At 32.5% G+C, this 23749-nt stretch overlaps 1 protein-coding gene across 1 annotated transcript in view; it reads left to right on the top strand.

The window, feature by feature from the left end:
* The first annotated feature begins 6424 nt into the window (after positions 1-6424).
* Positions 6425-23749, top strand: part of LOC114345421 (probable nuclear hormone receptor HR3) — a 411567-nt gene continuing 394242 nt past the window's right edge. The window contains exon 1 of the mRNA XM_028296283.2: positions 6425-6769. The gene's annotated coding sequence lies outside the window, so the exon portion shown is untranslated. The remainder of the gene's footprint in view (positions 6770-23749) is intronic.

The following is a 23749-nucleotide window of genomic DNA, read 5'->3' as shown; positions in this document are numbered from 1 at the left end:
ACCCTGTATAATAAACCGATATATGTACACATTTTCTGTATCTCGATTATAATTCCTTAAAATCAGGTTCACTTTATTTTGTACATATTTATAATCTCTATAATAGTATTAATTCTACAGGAATCTCTTTATTGCGATTTTCAATTTAAAGCTATAATTGAATATGCTTAATTACGATATTTGAAAAATAATTAAAATTTAATCATTTTCACATGTTTCGAATGTAATATTACATACTAAATTGTTGGTGTGGTAGAGATTAAAATTTATTATTTAGCCATTTTTTCTAACACTGAGTTAATGGGTGAAGTTTCTCGGTTTTCCGTATACTACCTATAAAATATTTTGCAGCGACCTACAAAAAAATTAGAAATGAATTTCTACTGGAGTCAGATGAAAAATACACCTGCAGATAAGTTGCCAACGCCCAAGAATGTGGGTATGGTACTTCAAAGAAGAATATTTATAATTTACTGTTCTGTCTTTTCAGTTTCTTCGTAGAGTAAATAATGGACTTAAAGCTAGTTACAGTGTGGCATTATTGTTTTCGGTTCTTTCAAGTTAATTTAAATATTAAATCAATATAGTATCATTATGCATGATACCCACCCACATTTAGTAATACTCTTATTAGATATTTGATTAAATCTATACTATTATTATCCAAAGAAAAAGTAAAAGAAAATACAGGATGATACGATCTGGGAAACAGATATGAGTGATAGATCAAAAGATGCATGGATGTGGATGTGCATAAATGTTATGTTGATTTTGAAAAAGCATTTGACAAAGTGGGACAGGAAAAATTAATCCAGATTATAAAGACAAAAACATAAACAAAAGGGACTTAAGAATATTAACAAAACTTTATTGAATCACTGAGCACAAATTGAAATAGATAACGAACCTACATAGTTCAGAAACTGAAATCAGGAGAGGAGTTAGGCAGGGATGTATTATGTCTCCATTACTCTTTAATGTATATAGTGAAGCCATTTTTGAGGAAGCATTACTATCTCAAAGTGAAGGAATAATAATTAACGGAAGAACTATTAACAACGTAATATACACAGATGACACCGTGATTATGGCAAGCTCTGCTGAAAAACTCCAACTACTACTAAACGAGACAAGCAGTTTCTGTGAAAAATATGGACTAAAAATGGATATCTTCTTGTTGATGTGCCTATCCGTGACGAATGTTGGCGATCATCATGGCAATCTTCATCTTATTTGCAGCAGTGTGGAAGAGCTGCACAGATGTTCTTCTTCTTCCTGGACTCCGCTTTCCAAATATTTTTCATTGCAGGATGGCTTGTAGGAGGCTATATATGGATTCATTTCGTATAATGTGTCCAAAGTATTGTAATTTTCGAGATTTGATGGTGGTCAGTACTTTTCGTATATTCGTATTTCGTATTTCGTATTTTCTAAAATTCATATATGGGAAAACTATATCCAGGAGCTCTTTAATGACGAAAGACCCATGAGTGTAGTTTATACAGACGACCAGCTGACTGGCCCTTCAATCACTAAAGAGGAGATAGAAAAGGCAATATTATATTCAAAAAATAATAAGGCACCTGGACCAGATGAAATCCCTTCAGAAATACTCAAACTACTGGATGAAAGGGGAATTTCAGCACTACATAAAATATTTAATTTTAGTTATGAAACTGGTTGCTATCCTGAACAGTGGTTGCTCTCTACATTTATTCCCCTACCCAAAAAAGGCAATGAAAAAAATTGTGAGGATCACAGACTCAATAGCCTGATGAGTCACACTTTAAAAATATTCTTAAAAATACTACATCAAAGATTATACAAAAACTGTGGGACATCAGTGATTCTCAGTTTGGGTTTAGGCAAGGTTTAGGAACAAGAGAAGCAATAGTAGCAACACAGGTGTTGGTCCAAAATTGTTACGATCAGAGGAAGGAAGTGTTCCTGTACTTTTTAGATTACGAGAAAGCGTTTGATCGTGTCCAGCATCACAAGTTAATGCAGATCCTCAGGAAGCTTGATATAGACCAAAAAGACATAAGATGCATTGAAAACTTGTACTGGTATCAGACAGCACAATTAAAAATAGACAATTCTATATCCAAACCCATACATATAAGAAGGGGTGTTCGGAAGGGATATGTGCTTTCCCCTCTTTTATTTAACATTTATTCGGAAGCCATATTTCAAGAGGCTTTGGAAGATGCAGAGATGGGAATCAAAGTGAATGGGGTATTGATCAACAACATACGATATGCTGCTGATGCTGTCTTAATTTGTGACAACATAGCAGATCTTCAACAACTTGTCACTATAATCGGAGAATAAGTAAGCGAATGGGATTAGAGATTATTACCAAAAAGACCAAATTCATGATCATCTCCAGAAACTTGGATGCATTTGAAAACTCCACCATAACATTGAATACTAAGTCCATTGAAAGAGTGAGCAAATTTAAATACTAGGGAACGTGGCTTTTTGAAGACTGGATACCGGGTAAAATGTCGCATTGAGCAAGCTCGACAAGCTTTCGTAAAATTCAGGAAGGTACTTACCTCTTCAGAGTTCGATCTTACACTGAGACTAAGGTTTACTAAATACTACGTGTGGTCGGTGCTGCTATGGCATAGAGGGCTGGACACTCAAAACGAGGGATATAAACAGATTAGAATCCTTCGAAATGTGGCTTTATCGCCGTATCCTAAAGATACCATGGACAGCGAAAGTCACAAATGTAGATGTCTTTAAAAAAATCAACCAAGAGCACCAACTTTTCGAAAACATCAAGAAAAGGAAAACGGCGTATTTGGGTCACATCATGCGAAACGAAAAATACCAGTTCCTTCAACTTATAATCCAGGGTAAAATTGAAGTTAAGAGAGGAACAGGACGCAAGCAAATGTCCTGGCTTCGAAACATAAGGCAATGGACAGGGATTAACGATATAAAATCTCTGATACACATTGCAAGAAACAGAGAGTTAATGAAAAATGTGATCGCTAATATCCATTAGTGGATTTGCATCTGAAGAAGAAGAAGTACTTTTCGGTTCCGCTTCATTCTTCTGAGGACTTCCTCATCTCAAATGCTTCCAATTTTCTGCACGTATCTTCTTTCAAGGTCCTCGATTGAATACCATAAAAAAGAACAGAGAAGACGTAGCATCGGAGCATTCTTACTTTATACCAAGAGAGAGGTTGGGGCTCTTGAAGAAAGCCCTCATCCGGTTGAAGGTAAATCTGGCTTTTCCGATGCGCGCTCTTATCTCTTAGTTGCTGGTCCATTCTTTATTTATTATGGTTCCGAAATAGTTGTAGTGCTGCACTCTTTCTACTAGGGTTTTGTTGTCGTAGAGTTGACCTGTTATTTTGTCTTGTTAATGATCATAAGCTTTGTCTTCTTTACGCATATAAGGACTTTTAGGTCTTATAGGTATCTGAATTTTGTTTAGCCGGTACTCATTTAGTAGAATAACTTTTTCAGTTTCGTGCAAAGCTTCGATAAATATTCTTTCAGAGTAGAGATTAAAGGTTAGAAGAGATAAAATACAGCTTTGCCTCATTCATACATGGTCTTCACATATTCAATTCTGATATTTGAGGTCTGATTCCAGTAAAGGTTTCTAACCTTTACTGCATTTTCGGGATTTTCAGATCTTGGTTATTAATTCCTGATTTTTTTTTAGTATTTGAATCATCTTGTCATGCTATACTCGATCAAACGCTTTCTCGTAATCAACCAGACATACGTATATGTTGCACTTGACGTCTCCTCATCTCACTTTGGAATAAGACTTGTACTGAGAAGAAAGTCTTTCTCGTACCAACAGAATTTATGGACCCAAACTGGTTGGGAGAAATTTGACTTTGAATTTGACAGAGCTTGTAAATTCTCTTATGGATTATCTTTAGGAACAATTTTAGGAGATGACTCATGAGGCTTATCGTACGGTATTATTTACATTTTTTTGGCCCCTGGTTTGTAATAAACTCAGCCTTCAGCCATTCTGTTGGTATTTCTCCAGAGTTGTATATGGTGTTGAGTATACAGGGTGTCCCGAAAAGAATGGTCATAAATTATACCACACATTCTGGGGTCAAAAATAGTTCGGTTGAACTTAACTTACCTTAGTACAAATGTGCTCATAAAAAAAGTTACAGCCCTTTGAAGTTACAAAATGAAAATCGATTTTTTTCAATATGTCGAAAACTCTCAAAGATTTTTATTGAAAACGGGCATGTATCATTCTTATGACAGGCCCACCTTAAAACCAAATTATAGTGAAATTTTTCCACCCCATAAAAAATTTATGGGGATTTTGTTCCCTTGAACCCCCCCAAACTTTTGTGTACGTTCCAATTAATTCATTATTGTGGTACAATTAGTTGAACACAACGTTTTTAAAACTTTTTTGCCTCTTAGTATTTTTTCGATAAGCCAGTTTTTATCGAGATGCGGCTACTTTTTTACTATATTTACATAAAAAATTTATGGGGGTTTTGTTCCTTTAAACCCCCCAAATGTTTGTGTACGTTCCAATTAAACTATTATTGTGGTACCATTAGTTAAACACAGTGTTTTTAAAACTTTTTTGTCTCTTAGTCCTTTTTTGATAAGTCAACTTTTATCCAGATGTGGCTTCTTTTCAAAATACCAAAAAATTTAAGTTATAAATAAATTTTCAGATTATTAACAAGTGTCTATAATCATACTTAACCATATACAAATAGGTGGTGGATTCGACAAATATTCAAAATATCTCGATAAACACTGCCTTATGAAAAAAGTACTAAGAGGCAAAAAAGTTTTAAAAATATTGTGTTTAACTAATGGTGCCACAATAATAATTTAAATGGAACGTACATAAAAGTTTGGGGGGGTTTAAGGGAACAAAACCCCCATAAAATTTTTATGGGGTACACAAATTTCACTATAATTTTTTTTTAAGATGCTGCTACCATAAAGATTCCTCATGTCCATTTTCAATAAAAAAACCTCTAGAAGTTTTCGATATATTAAAAAAAATCGATTTTCATTTTGTAACTTTAAAGGGCTGTAACTTTTTTTATGTGCACTATTGTATATAGGTAAGTGAGGTTTAATCAACCTATTTTTGACCCCAGAATCTGTGGTATAATTTATGACCAATCTTTTCGGGACACCCTGTATATCTTTGTGATTATGGCTGTTGATTCGTTGTCCCTTAGGTTGAGTAGTTCTGCTTGTATATTATCGTTGCTTTGTCATCCTTCGTAATATTCTTGGTCGATCATATAATTCTCCTTCTAGCTCAAAGGTATTATCTCTTCGGTCTTAAAATGGTTTTTCTATGTATTCTTTCCACGTTCTTAATTTACTCTGTTTGTCCAAGATGATGTTTCCATCAGAATCAGTTAGATTTCCTTTCTATCTCCGTCTTGGGCATTGACCCACCTTAGTTAGTTGTTTAACGTTCCTATGCACATTGTAAATATCGTACTTTGACTGAAGAGTCTCAATTTCTTCGCATCTTTCCATTGTTTCATTTTCTTTCTCTTATCTGATTTTCCTTCTTATTGATATATTTATCGTTTTATATGTGTCTGGGTCATGGACATAAAAAAGACTAAATATATGATAATAACAGAGAAAATAAATATAAAAAACATACATTTAGGAGATATATCGATAGAAAGGGTTCATAAATACAAATACCTCGGAACTTTTATTTCCGAAGTTAATGACAAAAATAATGAATAAATTTTTATTTGTCAAAAACATTTTGTGTTTTCAGTAACAGTGACATGTATTTTGTGTTCAATAAATTACATACGTACTTCTGGTCATGTAAATTAATTTATTTAAAAAAATTACATACTTTTGGCCACCTTGTATAAATAAGTATATTAATGTTTATATCACTGAATAGAGAATCGAATATCGCTTAAAATGAGCTGCCGCACTACCCCTATACTCATTAAAAAAAATCATCGATTACGTCATCACACCCAGATGAATAACGTCACTAGTATGATATATTCTAAAAACAAATAAAAATCGACCTGTGATATGTCTCTAAAGTAGCCTATTCTGGCAAAAAGCAATTGATTCCCAGATTCCATAATTTTGGCCCTCACTGTATATTGTCCAGTCTTCATTTGACCTACGAAAATAGGATGTGTTATTGAGTACACCTCGTATAGACCTCGGTAAAGATTTTCTTCTCGTGAAGAATTCAAGTAACCCTCTTCTTCCTCTGATTCTTCTTCTCTTGAGTGTCGGATGGTCGTGTACCGTTGCCGCAGTGACGTCGCTCGACCTATCATACACACAGTCCTGTAATCTAACTGGTCTCCAGGTGTACCGCTAACCCGCCGGAATCCGTTAAGTCTAGAGTGTCAGTGACCTTTGGTGGCTCCTCACCTGGCCGAGCTCTGTAGCCACAGTCAGTGGTACACCGTGCGACAACAGGTGCCTTCCGAACTCATAAACTCTTTTACCGAAGGACACCTCTACTACCCTCTCGACAACCCGCCAGTGCGCAACCCTTTCTGCACGAGACTAGCTTGTTGTCCTTCGCCCTTGAGCGGACACGGAATCTTTGCCGGTTGACTTGACGGACGATCCGGGACTTTACACGGAACAACAGATTTTCGAACGAAGTGACATTTCGAAAAAAGGGGATTGTTGGTGGTTTTCTGAATTGTTGTGTTAGTGACTTGTGTGCTACTTTTTTTTAATTCACTTGTCTATTTTGGAATATTTATACACTGAAATAAATTGCTGGGTAAGATTTTTTTATTTATATTTATTTATAGTTTTAAAATTGTATGATTAGTTTCAATTTTTCTACATTTAACTGAATTTGGTTCTCGGGATCCGATTATTATAAAAAATGTATTATTGTTTTTGTAGTACAATTTGCAATCAATCCTAAAATAATTTTTGCACACTACATTATATTTTTATAATGTAGGGTGTAGTACAAAATAAACAGTAAAAATAAAAAACTATAAAGGTTTTATTTTTATAATAATTCTTCATACAAATTTTTAATTTTTTATAATTCTTTTTTATTATTTATTTATTCCTCCATATTCCTTATTCTAAAATAAAACATTAAGGGGGTATGCACAAAATCTTGGTCCAACGCTATTATGCATTCATTTTTTTTTTCGAATCCTGAGAAAACTAATAAGTATTTTTGAAAAATTTAAACACACAATAAAAGATTACATTACCCAGGGTCGAAAGTTCCTGAAACTTCTATATTGTTAATTTTAATGAGTTACAGGGGTTCAAAAAAAGAGAAAATTTAGTGTGGTTTTTAATTTCAAATATTTCATTCAAGAGAAACTTTTTGTTTATTCTAAGGGACTTTCGGCCCTCGGTAATAATAGTAGGGGAGCGAAGTATGCTAAATTTGCAGTCACTCGAGCGCTTTGGTGACCTATTGGCTTGTGAAGAGTAGGTGATAAAACCAAAAAAAATTAAGTAAAATCTTACATTTTAGTAGGGATTTTCCATTTTTAATTTAATTTTTCATTTCCAACAATCGTTTTTTCCGATTATAGCGCCATCTATCCATAATTTGAAAAAATGTTTCGAATAAAAGTTGCTTATTTTTACGTAAAGAATCTAAATCTGGAATAAAAATTGGGGGCTCCTATTTAAAATTTTAAAGTAACCCCCCACCCCACCTCCGTGGGGGTCGCGTTTGGTACCATTTGATAGATTTTTCAAAAATATGGATTAGCCATATTTTGCAGTTTTTCGATCTACTGTTTATTTTTGCGAAATAATACGGGATTTATATTTAAAATTTTAAATTTACCCCCACCCCTCTTCGTGGGGGGTCATGTTTGGTATCATGCGGATAGATTTTTGAAAAATATTGAACACATATATTTTAGTTTTTCGATCTAACGTTCATTTCGCGAATTATTCGCCTTTTTTTGTGAAACTTTTTAACTCGCCCATTTCCTTACTCAAATGCTCAAATTGTGAGCTCAAAATCGTCAGATCTTTGAAATATACACTGTTTTGCATGGCCTTAACTTACCTTATTTTAATCTGACAATCTCCACTATTTTTAAGGTTAATTTTTTTCGGGCCCCCCTTAACGAACTTCCCTGTGTTAAGAGCCAATATATGATAGAGGTACATCTGCATCTACATCTGCAGGGCACCAGGTTTCTCCCTTGGGCTCCCCTACCATAATGTAATCATTCATTCTGCGTTTAAATTTTTCAAAAATATTTATTAGTTTTCGCAAGATTCGAAAAAAATGAATGCAACAACCGTTTAATATTTTTCGACTAAATATATAATCATAAATATTATATAGTTATACTTTTATCTTCTATTCTTTTTTGGCATTTCATTTTTACCTTAATGTAACGTAAAACTTAGATATGCAAACTATCATGCCTGACTCATATTTTTCATGGTCATGCTTTTGCAAAACCTTCTGATTTGATCTGTCAGTTTGAACCAAAGTGGCCTTCTCATATACATATTTAATTCTTCTTTATCGCATTCGGTCTTAAATTCCTTTTTGTAATAACAATATTATTATGGTGATTATCCCGTCTCATGCTAATTTCAGGTCCATAGATTTTGGTATCTTCTTCTTCTTGTTGTAGTGCCCCTCCGTTTTGGATGTTAGCGACTATCATGACAATCTCTACTTTACCCACTGCTACTTTAAAAAGATTTGTGGTTATTGTGTTGAACCACGTACGTCGATTTTTCAGTCAGGAAATTCTTCGCGTTCCTGATCCTTGTTTTTCTTCTACTTATTCCTGTAAAATTGGTTACAGCAGTCCATATCTCTCGCTGGTCCTCAGGATGTCACCGAGGTATTCCATTTTGGTAGTTTTATTGTCACACTGATACTTACTTATCTGTGACTTGTGGCTATAACTAGACAGCCTGCTTAACAAAGTGTAGAAAATATGTAGACCAGGGCGGATATGTGAAAAACCACTATGGAGTGACTCTCCATTTCTTTTGACGATGCCTTATCAGCTACTTCTGTACCTCGTTTAGTGATGCCACAGAATGGTTCATACAACCCCCTAACTACCTTCCCAATTCAAAATTGGGCTTCACCTTTCTGTAGTTACTTTTATATCTATATTATCAATACACTCAAGGAGTTTGACCTATTTAAAATGCCTGCTTTTGGAATAATATTATATCTCACTGTGTACTGATTTTCAGCCTTAGTAAATGGATTTAATTACCTTCGTAGGAAAGCAACTTTGATATCCTTTCAGTAATGAGACCCCTCAAAAATGATTTTGTAGGATTTTCAAAGAGCTATAAGACGGTGCAAATTAAATACCGTAAGATGCCTTAGTTTTTAATTGGGGCGGGTTTAAAGGGCTCGAATAAGTGGGTGTTTGCTGGTAAATAGACGTTTTAAACAGCTATATCTGGCTAAAAACTCACTGTAATGAAAATCTATGCACAGGGTAATTTTAGTCATTAAAAAAGCTACAATTTAGTAGTTTATAATTTTTTTTATATCTTTAGTATTTTCGGAGATATTTTGAAGTAAAAGGTGAAAAATACCAAATTGCAAAAAATCAATTTTTCTTTAAACTTCAATTTTTCCAAAATTAGGCATTTTAAATAGGTCAAACTCCTTGAGTGTATTAATAATATAAATATAAAAGGAACTACAGAAAGGTGAAGACCAATTTTGAATTAGGAAGGTAGTTAGGGGGTTGTTTTCACTGATTTTTTCGTAGAGAAAAGCAGGTACCGACATTTTTTTGTAGGTCGCTTAATTTTCATGCTAAAAACATTTTATTATTTTATTGAAAGGTCTAATTGTATACTTTAAAAAAGATTATTTAAGTTTTTCTCGAAAAATGCAAATTTTTCCCATTATTTGGCTTTGAATATTTTAAATTGTGCATTTGACAAAAAAAGCTAACCTTTAACATGCCGTATCTTGGTTTGTACTGGTCTTAAAGATATTATAGGAAAAGAATTTGGTTTGTGTTACTAAAAGATACAATTTCGATATCTACCGTTTTTTTGATTAAATGCATATTTTTCGAGGTATTCTCAAAAACCCTCTAAAAAATCGATTTTTTCGTCGAAAAACTGTTATTTTCAAGCGCGAATAACTCGAAAAATATTAGTTTTACAAAGAAAATGTAAAAACATTTTTTTCTTAGAATCACATTTAACTTCGAATTACAAGGTTAAAATTTAATAAAAAATTTCCACCCCCAAGATGGGGTGGCAACCACCCCCAAGGTTTTAGCGTATGATAGCAGCATGATATAGAAAATGATCCTTGGACTATTCCCTAGCTTGTGAAAATTTCAAGTAAATACATGCTGGACGAAAAATGGCGAGCCAAAATGCTTCATTTCCTCAATCGACTATTGGGGCCGACCGACCGGCTCTGTCCCGTCATACAGCTGACCGACTATAATAACTTTTATTTATATTTAATTTAGAATGTGTGTACTGATTTTCAGCCTTAGTAAATGGAAATAATTACCTTCGTAGGAAAGCAACTTTGATACCCTCCCAGTAACCCCTGTTCTACGTTTCGCTTGACCGACCGCAGTATGTTTCTCTGCACTCTCACAGTAATCAACTGTGAAAAATCTAGCTTTAGTAAATTCAAATAGATTTTTCAGCGCTGCCTCTTATTCTAAATCTTTTTGTCCTCTCTGTGTCGGGTGGTGTTTCGACAAGATTAGTTCTAGTGTCATCATATCTGAATTCAAAATAGAGACATGTTCCTCAAGTTCCAGTGGTATTTTTGTGGCTATTCAATACATAATTCAGCCTCCAAGGATTGTTTGCTATAAATTTCAAGATGGTCATAAAGGCTACCGCCGATATATATAATTCCAGCAGAGGGATACCTGTGATATCCTCTAAAGATGCCGTTTTTGTACTATTCAAGGCTCCTGTTGTATATTCGGAGGCTCTTGTCTTTCTAGGGTGATGAGAGAGATCGCACAATATTGCAAAGCCGTCTTTTTCTACCAAAGTACGGAACTTTCGGTAGTATCACTGATTTGTATAACTAACAGATTACCTTTGGTTTTAATTCCCAGGTTTTTATGGATAGCAAATTATGGATTATTTATACATTTATGTTGATATTACAAACCAATTAGCAAAATTATTCCCCGCAGATACAATAATAGCAGAAATGTAGGATAGACGAAAAGAAAATTAGCGTATTCATAAGATATACTAAGATTATAGATTTTATACCATAAACAGGTAATGCGATGAGTAATACATTCATCGTTATTGCTATTCTTATAGTTGAAATGCTCTTTGACAAGGTTAACGAGGTCATGAACTCGAAGATTTCTTTAAGATAAAGCATATACGTAAATTTATTGATTACTTTTCAAATAAAATTACCGTACGATATCTGTAGTTTCATGAGTCTATAAAATTAATTTAAATTCCTAATAATACTGAACGGAAAATTGAATAGATCAGAAAATAACAAGTTCAACAAAAGTAAATATGAATGAAAAAAAAAATAACTGAAATTGAAACAAAGAGGTCATCTATTGGCTCTGGGTATAAAGAAAAAGAGATGAGTGTAGTGAGACTGGACTGCATGTGGAGGGGGATTGTTTTTGGTATGGGTATGACCCAAAAAATGTAATTAGGAAAGTCGACCCCGCGTGAAGATTAAGGCAAAGAGAATGATGATGTTGAATAAAATTTAACAAAACAACAAATCTTAAAAATTGAAATATACCCTATTCCACGAACAAACGCCTGTTTTGGATTACTTCGACAACGAATATTTTGCTGTGCAAAATAAGAAGAACGAAAATAAATTGCAAATTACATTGGTGTTTATTGGAATAATTATTAGCGCCATTTACTTTCGTACTACTTATGTTGCACAGTAAAATATTCGTTGTCGAAGTAATCCAAAACAGGCGTATGTTTGTGGAATGGCCCATATCTACAAAGAGAACCAGAAAATGATATTTTAAGTGAAAATTTCATCTTCAAAAGGTTTAAAAAGAGCACCAGAAAAGCATATTGAACCAAAGCTAACCTATCAAAATAGTTATTGGAAGAAATACTTTCATAGTTTATCTTCTTCTTCAAGTGCTATTTCCGCGACAAATGGCAGCAATCGTCATAGCTATTCGGACTTTACAGACGGCTGTTCTGAAAAGTTCGTATGATGTAAGTACATCCGTACCATTCTCTCAAGTTGCGCAGCCAGATATTCTACGGTTCCATGACTTCTCGTAACGCGGACAAATGTAACAGTTCGTAACCGGACAAATGGTAACGGACAATTCGTAACAGCGACAGTTCGTAACTATACAAATTCGTAACGGACAATTCGTAACGTTCAAATTGAATTATTCTGTTTATTTTTGTTGACGTGGAAACTAACTGTTATTATAGTTATAAATGAAATTATGTTTATCAATTTAACGAATCAGTATCATCAAATCAGTATCAGTATCACAATATTTATTATAATAATAGGTAATTATAACCTTTTCTTTACAAAATGTTTACTTAGAAAATTGGGAATGTCTAAAGACGGTTGTCGGCTTAAGATTTCACGAATTACTTCATTATTTTTTGTCTAGATATATGCAAATTTAAGGAACAATAAGAGGAATACACTTTTAAAAATATTGTTAAAAGTTTGTATGTATTTAAATATTTGTTTGTGTTTAAAGACTTTTAATATATTCTGAAACACGAAATATAAAATGTGTTAAACATGTTTACACCGGTACTGATTCGTTAAATTGGTAAACATAATTTCAATTATAACTGTAATAACAGTTAGTTTCCACGTTAATAAAAATTAACAGAATAATTCAATTTTGATGTTACGAATTGTCCGTTACGAATTTGTATAGTTACGAATTGTCGCCGTTACGAGTTGTCCGTTACCACTTGTCCGGTTACGAATTGTCGCGTTATGAGATGTCTGGTCACGAATTCTACGTTTGCACGCTTCTCTGTCCTTGGATCTTTCCCTGCATAATTAGTTTGAGCAAGCTGTATTTCTACACGTCTAATATGTCCGAGATATTCCAATTTTTTTGTGTTGATTGTATTGAAGATTTCCATTTCTTTATTTTTATCGATATTCGATAAAAATCCCTCGGACAATTTGATAAACCTCAATCAACGAGAGATTAAAACGGTCACCGATATCATGACTGGACATTGATGTTTTAAAACCGCTATTCAAACCGTACTTGCACTTGCATAGCCTCTACACCCATTTATTGTTTAACTCCAATACAATCTAGGTAAAGCGAATGAACTATAGTGCAGAAAATGGGAAATGGAAGAAAAGACTGCCGTAGACTTTCGTGTTGCAACGAAATTGAAAATGGTTATTCATTTTTGATGAAAATTTAATGTTTATTGTATAAAAGGTACCAATAATTGGGGAAAAATCGAATTGTTGTGATTTAGAACTCGCCTATTCACTTTTTGCTCGACGCGCTGAGGGGCATAATTAGAAAACAAAATTTTAGTAATGCCTCTGGGACTGTGGTTCCTAACCTTTTATGTCTGGCGACCCACCTTCTGATGTTTTTTCATATTCGCGATCCATCCCTCTGCTACTGTATTACACTACTGCTGCTGCTATTACAGCTACTGTAAGCTCCACGCAGCGACCCACCTGAAATTCGCTCGCGACCCACTAGTGGGTCGCGACCCACCGATTGGGAAACGCTGCTGGGATAATATGAGAGGACTATGAAACAAAATCAGCTCTTCCACTTTTCCACAGAATTTTTTAAAGTTAGGAGAAAATACAACGCTTCCATTCACCCCTGTATAATGCCATGCAAGCAAAATTTTTGCGTTACCGTGATAATACCAAACGATACCAATACATGTGCCTACAAACTGGTGCAACAATCATGAAAATCGGAGCAAAAAATAATAAAGTTATAAATTGTCAAACTTAATCAAAAATTTTGGGTGGCGGAATTTTGTGCCAGTGAGTGTATTAATAAAAGGATACGTCCTGAAGTGATCCCAGCAAAAAATAGACTCGTATGGAATATGTTTAAATTCAAAACAAATCCCGTCTGGACTAAAGCGATATTTTTTCATTTACTGGATATTTCCACCAAAATACAAATTTCAATCAGCACAGTAGGTTTTTAAGACTTTAATTCCAAAAAATTAAACATATTTTACAGAGAAACTCATATTTATATAATTTTAATAACAGCTCTTGGCTTCATAAGCGAATCTCCAAGAATTTACATAAAAAATTGTGGAGTGTGCGTATAATCTCTTCTTAGATCTTTCGCTTATTCGTTTCCTTAAGACTACGAACGGGTCGTGACCTCTATGGAATATTTTAATTGCGTAATCGATTTTTTTCGGTACAAGCTCTTACGCCGCGTATGAAAACTGACATGTTCGTGTAATTAATTCCTTTTTAGGAATTGGCGAAAAAATTTCTGTTTGTAGGTACAGTCCGTACAATATATATACCGTTGCACGTCAATATCTACGTCAGAGATTAAGTCGACATTGTTGCCCAACTACAAAAAATTCTTTAATTCATTTTATATCAAATATATCACATAATTATTGCGGAAGTGGATAATACTTATACAACAAAACAAATTAATATTCAATGTAAATAAATAAAAACATTCGAAATAGAAAACATATAATCTTACGTTAAAGTAAATAATAAAAACAATAAATATAATAAAACAAATACTTATAGTAAAGAATTAAAACAAATCTGAAGTGTCAAAATAGGGCTTTTGATTCACAGTCATTTGATTCGAGCTTCTGTCATGTGTCACATAATATTAATATATCTCCGTCATACGTCCTTGGTACATACCAATGATACAAACCAAAGACGTATGATGTAGATATATTAATATTATGTGACATATGACAAAAGCTCGAAACAAATGATTGTGAATGAAAAGCCCTATTGCAACTGTCAAATAAATGTTACCAATTTATGCTAAAATGTCACCTTTGTTCGATCGCAGTTAGGGTGTAATCCGAACAAGTGTGCTTTATAAAAACGCTTTATATTCCACTTATAGAAATTAAATGAAACAAGTTAGAATATGTTTCTTTAAATTTATATTAATAGAAATCTTCAAATATTCTTTCTACGCGTATATAATAAAATATGTCTAGTGGCTATAATTCCGCTGTACTCAGCTAAACGATTTTTAAAAGAAACACACCTACGACTTAAATATTTCGTGTTGGTATCATGTGACGTCAGGTGCTATGACGCCGATGACGTGCAACGGTATCTATATTGTACGGACTGTATCTAATAATTAAAAGTACGAATATGAGTTGTATTCAATAACGCGGATTCTGAACTAAAACTGATTATTATGTACTTACGTAACACTAAAATTTTTTATAGTCTTTTTAAATTTTCAACAAAAATGGTAGAAAATTGGTTCACCATCCGCTCTAATCACCAACAAAAATGGTAAAGATAAATATGGAAGATTTGTTCAACAAAAAATTAAGAAGATAAACAGTAAATTAGGATGGCGATCTCAGTACTAGTAGTAGTCTAGTCGCAATATAGGGGGTCCCGTGGGAAATTCTAGCTTGCCGTGATTTGATGGTGGTATTATATGTTTTTTGGGTCGTTGAATCCAATGGAAGTGGTCTGTAAGCATAAACATGGTGCGTTTAATTGTTATTAACAAATTATGGTAAACTTAGGTATTTTTCAGGAACTATTAGAAGCCCTGTAAATAAATTAATAGTGTTACAGTCTCCTCTGGTGTATTTTTGGTTGCTGAATCGAATGCGACTAGTCACGATTACTCAAAATATGTTCTTATTTTGTTAATAACAAAATAATTGTTTATTAATTGTTTATTAAACGATCTTCGTAAAAAAAACCCACGCAGCTCAAACATTTGCCCTTCCAAACCCTGAAAATCTAAACGAATACTTCATTAACGTGAGTAAAAATATAACATCCACTATTCAGTCTCAACAAGATCCCATTTCCTATCTCCCTAATTCAGAAATTGTCTCGAATTCATTCTTTATAAGACCAATCTATAAATCTGAATTGATCCAAACGATCAATAGTATCAAAAGCAAATCATCTTGTAGTACTGATGGACTATCTATAAAAATCTTCTCAAATCTCACAGATAATGTGTTAGAACTCCTCGTGTCACTAATTAATGATTCCTTTGAAAACGGTAAATTTCCAGAGTGCCTAAAGACAGCCATTATTATTCCTCTTCATAAAGGTGGCGAAAAATCTAATGCCTGCAACTATAGACCTATTGCCCTACTACCGGTACTCTCCAAAATTATTGAGAGGCTCATAAAAACCCGACTTATGTCCTTTCTCTTTGATAACAATATTTTATCACAAAATCAGTTCGGCTTCTTAACTAATAAATGTACAACTGATGCCATGTTTTCTGTACTTCACGAGGTTTACCAAGCACTAAACAATAATCTTTATACTGCCACTGTTTTCTGTGACTATTCCAAAGCTTTTGATTGTGTAAATCATAACATTTTGATTAAAAAACTTAATTACTATGGAATTCGAGGTATTTCTTTGAATTGGTTTAAATCTTACTTAGATAATAGGAAACAATTGGTTAGAGCAAATGATACTGACTCTAGTCTCAAAAACATTATATGTGGAGTACCACAAGGTTCAGTATTGGGTCCTCTACTTTTCCTGATCTTTATAAATGACATCACTAACTTAAAAATCGATGGAAAAATTTTTCTTTTTGCTGATGATACCAGTATCACTTGGAGCAACTCAACTATTGCAACTCTTCATGCAACTATAGCTTCTGATCTTCTTACGATAAAAACCTGGTCTGACTCTAATTTACTCTCCTTTAACGTGGATAAAACGGTAGCATTATCATATAAAGGTGCTCTTCAACCCCTGCTTGTGAATAGCAGCCAGATCTCTACCGTTGATTCTGTAAAATTTCTTGGTATTCTTTTAGACAGCAACCTCAAATGGTCCCTTCATATCGATTTGTTAAGTAAGAAACTCGCCTCGGCCTGCTATGCCATAAGATCTGTTTCGAAGGAACTCAATTTAGCATCTTCTAAAATAACATATTTTTCTTTATTCGAGTCTCATCTTCGATATGGTCTTCCTTTTTGGGGGTCTAGTACAGCTGCCCAATTTGATGTTATTTTCAAATTACAAAAAAGAGCAATAAGATATCTGTTTGGCCTCAGAAGAACAACCCATTGCAGAAGTTACTTTAAAGATCACGAAATTTTAACCCTTCCATCTTTGTATATTTTAGAAACTGTTTGCTTAATTCGTAAACACATGCATGTCTTTCCAGCAAGGCCTCATCATGACTACTCCACCAGAAATTCAACTTTTGATGTCTATTTACCGATCCCGTCTTCTGAGTTAGTAAAGAAATCTATACTATATTCCGCAAAAAAACTATACAACCATCTCCCTTTACAACTTAAATCTGCAACATCCTTTCTCAAGTTCCGTAAAATGACAAAAGCTCATTTATCTAAAAGACCATATTATTCAGTAGAAGAGTTTCTTAATGACTAACTAAGAAATCACAGTAATGTACAAGTAACTAAAGTGTATTTATCTATATTTGGGTGTCACATACAGCAGCTTAAACTTATTAGTTCCTTTGTTTGTGTTTTATTATATTATGTTGTAGGTTCAATTTTGCAATTTATAGTAATTTTGCAATATATTGGTTTTTGTTTTTTTACTTCACTTTTTTTTAACTTGTTTATATATTTTTTTTATTGACGATTTATCTAATTTTATAAAATTGTATTTGTTATTGTTATTGTTATGTATATCTTTTTCGTGAATCTATGTTAAGCTTTGTCCATAAAATTGTATAATTTTCAGTGACAATAAAGCATATTTCTATTCTATTCGCCGAAAAGCTCGAAATAATGCGCTATCTACAGCAAGTTTGTATCTTTATCGTAGTATTTTTATACGCTAAATCGATTGCCACTAGGCATGTTAAACCATGCCCCGACTTTGTTATTAACAAATTATTACAAAAATAACGGTTTATAGTACGTTTATTTACGGTTTTTGCTCTAGATTTTAAAAACTACTTGGATTGACATGAAATTTGGTATACACGTAACATGTCAAACAAAATAAGTGATATTGTGCCGATGTCCGCTTTTACTCTGGGGGTGAGTTTCATTACTTTTCGGGGATAAAAAAAAACCTTTAAAATAAGTCGAGAAGTAGAAAAATTGATTAATTCTAAGCAACTTTTGTTATATAGAGTTTTTTCACTAAGTCGACACTTTTCGAGTTATTTGCGAATGAATATGTTAATTTTTCAACAAAAAACCACGTTTTTAGACCGTTTTTCGCAAATAACTCAAAAAGTAAGTATTTTTTCAAAAAAAATTTTCCTAGCAAAAATATAGACTATAAAAAAGTGAAAAAAATGGTGTATGTGTGAGGTCCGTAGACCCAGTAGAAGCGGTGTTGTAGCTAATTAATAACAGGTCCATATTCGTCAAATTCCAAATCGAATATTTCAACATAAAATATCCAAAAAATGAAGCACTTTTGAGGAAAACTCATTACAACTTTTTTAAAGCTTTTAAAAAAAGCTTTTTAAAAAAAAATAAGCAAGTTACGATCAAAATAAAGTTGGTCGCCTTTTTTGATAAAAAAAAAACGGGAAAATCACCCCTTAATTAGCATCTCAAACGAAATTATTCGATACTGCTTCACAAGTTGCTTTACTTATGTTGTATTTATATGATCTACAAGTTTGATCAGTTCGAAAGTGCTTATAAAAGCATCAAGAACGTGTTTTTTTTTTGTTGAAAAATGAATATATTCACTCGCAGATAATTCGAAAAGTATTGACTTAGTGAAATAACTGTATAGAACAAAAATTGCTTAGAATTAATCACAGTTTCTCCACTTCCGGACTTACTTTAAAGGTTTCTTTTTTCACTCCCGGAAAGGGGTTAGGGGGAAAGGGGGCTATCACCCTGCATTAAATCTAAAGTTTTATTGTAATTCATAAAAGGTTATGGTCTATATAGTCTATAAGTCTATATCATCTATTCGGATGCAATTTTTTTACTCGTCTGATTATCAAAATACAAAATATTACTAAATTAAACAAAAATGTTGTTGCTTAGTGTTACAAAACGGTTATTAAAATATTATATTACAAAAAGTTTCGCAATTTATTTACTTTGGCATGATTCAGCCATTGTACATTATACAAAACTCCTGTTAGCTTCCAAACATGTAAAATCAAAAAATCAGTAGATATTTATTAATCCTGACAATCTCAAACGGATGAATGGATTTGCGCAACCGACCAATTATGTATTCTATTAAACTATCAATATTAAAAAGATTCGACAATCGGTCATGAGAAGAACCGCTATTTAAATCTTGAAAAGAAGAAACATTCCTCTGAAAAAGTTCAAAGACCTCTTCGTCTTCGGCAGGAGCAGCAGGCCAGCTTTTGGTGTTCGTTAACAAAGATACTGACTAAGCCGGAGGAAGAATTTTCAAGGAAGTTGTGAAATATTACGAATGATTTTTACAATTTAAAAATAATCTAAGAATTTTATATTTTAGCCCTAGCAGTTATGCCATATAATCACATTTATTTGTTTCACCGTGAGTTGATTTAATAGTTATTGTACAACAAGTGAGAAAAAAGATATATTTCTCACGAGCGCAGAAGCTTGTTGGCACGAGGCGAGTGCCGCAAATCAAGCGAGGGAGAAATATGTCATTTTCTCATGTGTTGTACACTGTACTTTTTCTATGGATGCGGTTTTGTCAAGAGTTCAAACTTCAAAATTAAATAATTTAGTATTTTTTATGGGAAATAAGCCACAATTTTACTAAAAAATGAATTTATTAACGTTTCGAAGCCCAAATCGGGTTTCGTTGTCAAAATACAAAATACTATTAAAATAAAACAAACATGTTGTTGCTAAGTAAAAAAATTCTTCTAATAATTTATTTAATCTGACTCATTTATATTGGCAATTCAGACGTATATTATACATTTTAAAGTAGAAGACTTTAAAATGATATCGCCAATATTTATGAGTTGCGTTCCTGGGACGACTTTACTAAAAGATAGTTCATTCGATTACATGAAATCAATCCCAACTCAAGAATATCCGTCGCAAAAAATCATAGCATGTGATCTGTCTTTAAAAAGACAACTAAATGCAACGATGACAGTACAAAATTCAAAATTTCAACAACATTCAAAACAACAAACACATTGAGATCTATTCTATCTAAAACTAAACCTAACAATGAACAAGAAAGAACAAAGAATTGCATTTATAGAATACCTTGTGAATGCGAACAATTTTATTTAGGTGAAACATCAAGACCATTACACGTTAGAATAAGTGAACATCAGTCTTATATTAAAAACAGAGAATTTGATAGATCTCAGATATGTCAACACGCATGGGATAATGAACATAGAGTTCAGTGGAGAGATTCAAGTATAGTCCTGAAAGAATCAGATAGTAAAAAGAGAAAAATCAAAGAAGCGGCTCTAATTATGCTAAATGAAACCAATTGTGTCGCAAATTCCTCGGTAGAATGCAGTAGGATGTGGTTACCCATACTGAAAGAGGAAGTCAATAGAAAGAAAATACCACGATTAGTAAGTCAATAACATATCGAGTTAGTACAAATTTTATATTTTAGTATTACTTATTGTATATCTATGTAATATTAATATTATTTATAATTTAAACATATTAAAGTCAGAATTTGGTATTAGTTTTTTGAAGGTAGATTAAATGTAAGACCAAATACTTACGATGTCGGGATAGTATCACGAGGTTTTTTCCTGGTTTTCCCTCGTGATTTACTATGGAATCTCTAACGCGAGAATTTTACTGTCATCGTTGCATTTAGTTGTCTTTTTAAAGACAGATCACATGCTATGATTTTTTGCGACGGATATTCTTGAGTTGGGATTGATTTCATGTAATCGAATGAACTATCTTTTAGTAAAGTCGTCCCAGGAACGCAACTCATAAATATTGGCGATATCATTTTAAAGTCTTCTACTTTAAAATGTATAATATACGTCTGAATTGCCAATATAAATGAGTCAGATTAAATAAATTATTAGAAGAATTTTTTTACTTAGCAACAACATGTTTGTTTTATTTTAATAGTATTTTGTATTTTGACAACGAAACCCGATTTGGGCTTCGAAACGTTAATAAATTCATTTTTTAGTAAAATTGTGGCTTATTTCCCATAAAAAATACGTAATTATAAAAATGCCACAAGGAAATAGCTTCAGAACAACATTAAATAATTTAGGTGCTTTTAGGTATATTAATTATATGCATAAATTGAAATAAAATACTTATACAGGTAGGTATTTAATATGTACCTATTCTTAAATTTTATATAGGTACGTTATTTATTTAAAATTCTGATTAACAGTTATTTTTGAACATTTTTGAAATTCCTGGTAAGTTTTGCTTTAACATGTTTTGTTTGACAAGATTAATTTTTTGTATTGTACATGTTACCATGGAAACGGCAATCATATATGGAAAACCGTAGGAGAACCCGTGAGAAAAAATATTTCTCACTGCAATGGCCGACTTTTCTCACTGCGTGAGAAATTGTTCGTTTTGAATCTATGTCAGTAGTGAGAGAAGTTGCACATTGTATAGCATCCATAGAAAAAACTGTTATAACCGTAAATATTAAAAAAAAAATAAAATTATTTCACCCTTTCAAATATTGACAGTATACCTGGGGATCTGATAAGTAGCTTCCTTCACTGATTAGGGCGTTGCGGTCTCAAAAAAAACATTACGATCTCGTAGTTCTAGAATGTCTACTCTTCTTTAGGCACACATGTCAAAATTTAGCGCGATGCAGTCATTAGTATATTTTTGAAGTTGACGTGTTTGGAAAAATGATGCATATGGAGAAAATAGTTACTTATAAGACCGGAAAGTGGTTTCTTTTTCAGGTCGGGCCAAGCAGATTCTAGGGCGAGCCGCAGGGAGCCGCAAGCGAGCCCTGGAAGCTTGGGAGATCTATGAGAGATAATATCTGATAATAGATTTTACCCCATGGGATAAAATGTAACGTTTCAGAAAATTATGACATTTCATGCCAGTTGTAAAAAAAACTTTTATTTGAGAAATAAGGAAACAAAATAAAAAAAACTTGCAAGAAAAAAAATTGTTTTCTGCGAATAGTCCAAGTAATGAAGTTTAAAATAGGACAAAACCTTGCAATTTTTACAGAATGGATCGATTTGCTTGAAAATTTGAGAATAAATTGTGGATAGTCTAAGGATCAAAATCTATATCATGCCGAAAGACGCTCTTACCATGGGGGTGGTTGCCACCCCATCTCGTGGGTAGAAATTTTTCATTATATTTTGGTCGCAAAAGTTGGTAAAAATGTTCATTCTAAGCAAAAAACGTTCTATACATTTTTTTGATAAAATTGATAGTTTTCGATTTATTTGCTATCGAAAGTGTTAGTTTTATATAGAAAAAAATCAATGTTTTTAATAAGTTTTCTGCTAATAACTCCAAAAGTTTTCGTTTTATCAAAACAATTTTACTTAACAAAAATGTACCTTTTGAAAAAATAAACAAAACCTTTTTTTTAATTTTCTTTAAGACCAATATTAATCGAGCTATACTTTATTATATGTTGGGTCTCTTCTTCGTCAAATGCTAAATATTGTAGTTTCAAAGTCAAAATACGGGAAAATTATGCATTTTTCGAAGACAAGTTGTTCAAACTAATTTAAAGTAAATAAAAATATCTATCTTCAGAATTAAAAAAAGCCTCTAGCTCAAAAATTAAGTGACTTGCAATGAAAAAATGTCAGTCCCTATTTTTTTCAGCGAAAAGTGATCGCAAGCAACCCCCTAATCACCACTCTAATTAAAATTAGTCATTGACCTTATTTGATCTTTTTTATTTATGTATTACTAATAGATTCTAGAACTTTGACGGGCTTAGATTGATTAGTTTTTAAAAAAGGGAGTTAAAAGCGAATAACAAATTTTTGTAGTTTGGAAAAAATGGACTTTTCTTCAGAATAGCAAGATTAGCATCAAAGATGCAAAAAAATGTTTAAATATGAAATTTTAGCTTATTTAATTCTCAAGAACCTAATTTGCAAAAAATTTTTCTACGGCAGAAATTGAGTGAGCTATTAACAATTAAATATTGTAATAACATGTTAAGACCACCTTTACCAACCCTTTCAAAATCACCTCGTTTTGCGACTGAGGATTTTAAGAATATTTAATATTAATAGGCTTATAGATCTTGTAAAATACTACAAAATTATTTTTTAACAAACCTTCTAAGATAAAAATAAAAAAGTTAAGGTTAAAAAATCAATATATTTTTTTGAAAAAAAAAAGGATAAATCCAATTGGAAGCATAATAATGTAAGTTAACGGTGTTTTTAGTCATTGAACTTATTTATTCTTATTTATTTGTGTATTATTAATAGATTGTAGAAGTTTGACTGGCATACAATGATTAGTTTTTAAAAAACTGGAGTTAAAAGCGAATAACGAATTTTTATAGTTTGGTAAAAAATGCAATTTTCTTCAGAATAGAAAGATTAGCATCAGAGATACGAAAAAATGTTTTAATATAAAATTGTAGGTTATCTAATTTCCAAGAACTTGGTTTGAAAAAAATTTTTTACGGCAAAAA

This window comes from Diabrotica virgifera, chromosome 2 (assembly GCF_917563875.1).
Source record: "Diabrotica virgifera virgifera chromosome 2, PGI_DIABVI_V3a".
In the NCBI taxonomy this organism is placed as follows: Eukaryota; Metazoa; Arthropoda; class Insecta; order Coleoptera; family Chrysomelidae; genus Diabrotica; species Diabrotica virgifera.
Note: the sequence above shows the minus strand (reverse complement) of the source record. Positions and strands in the feature narration are given on the sequence as shown.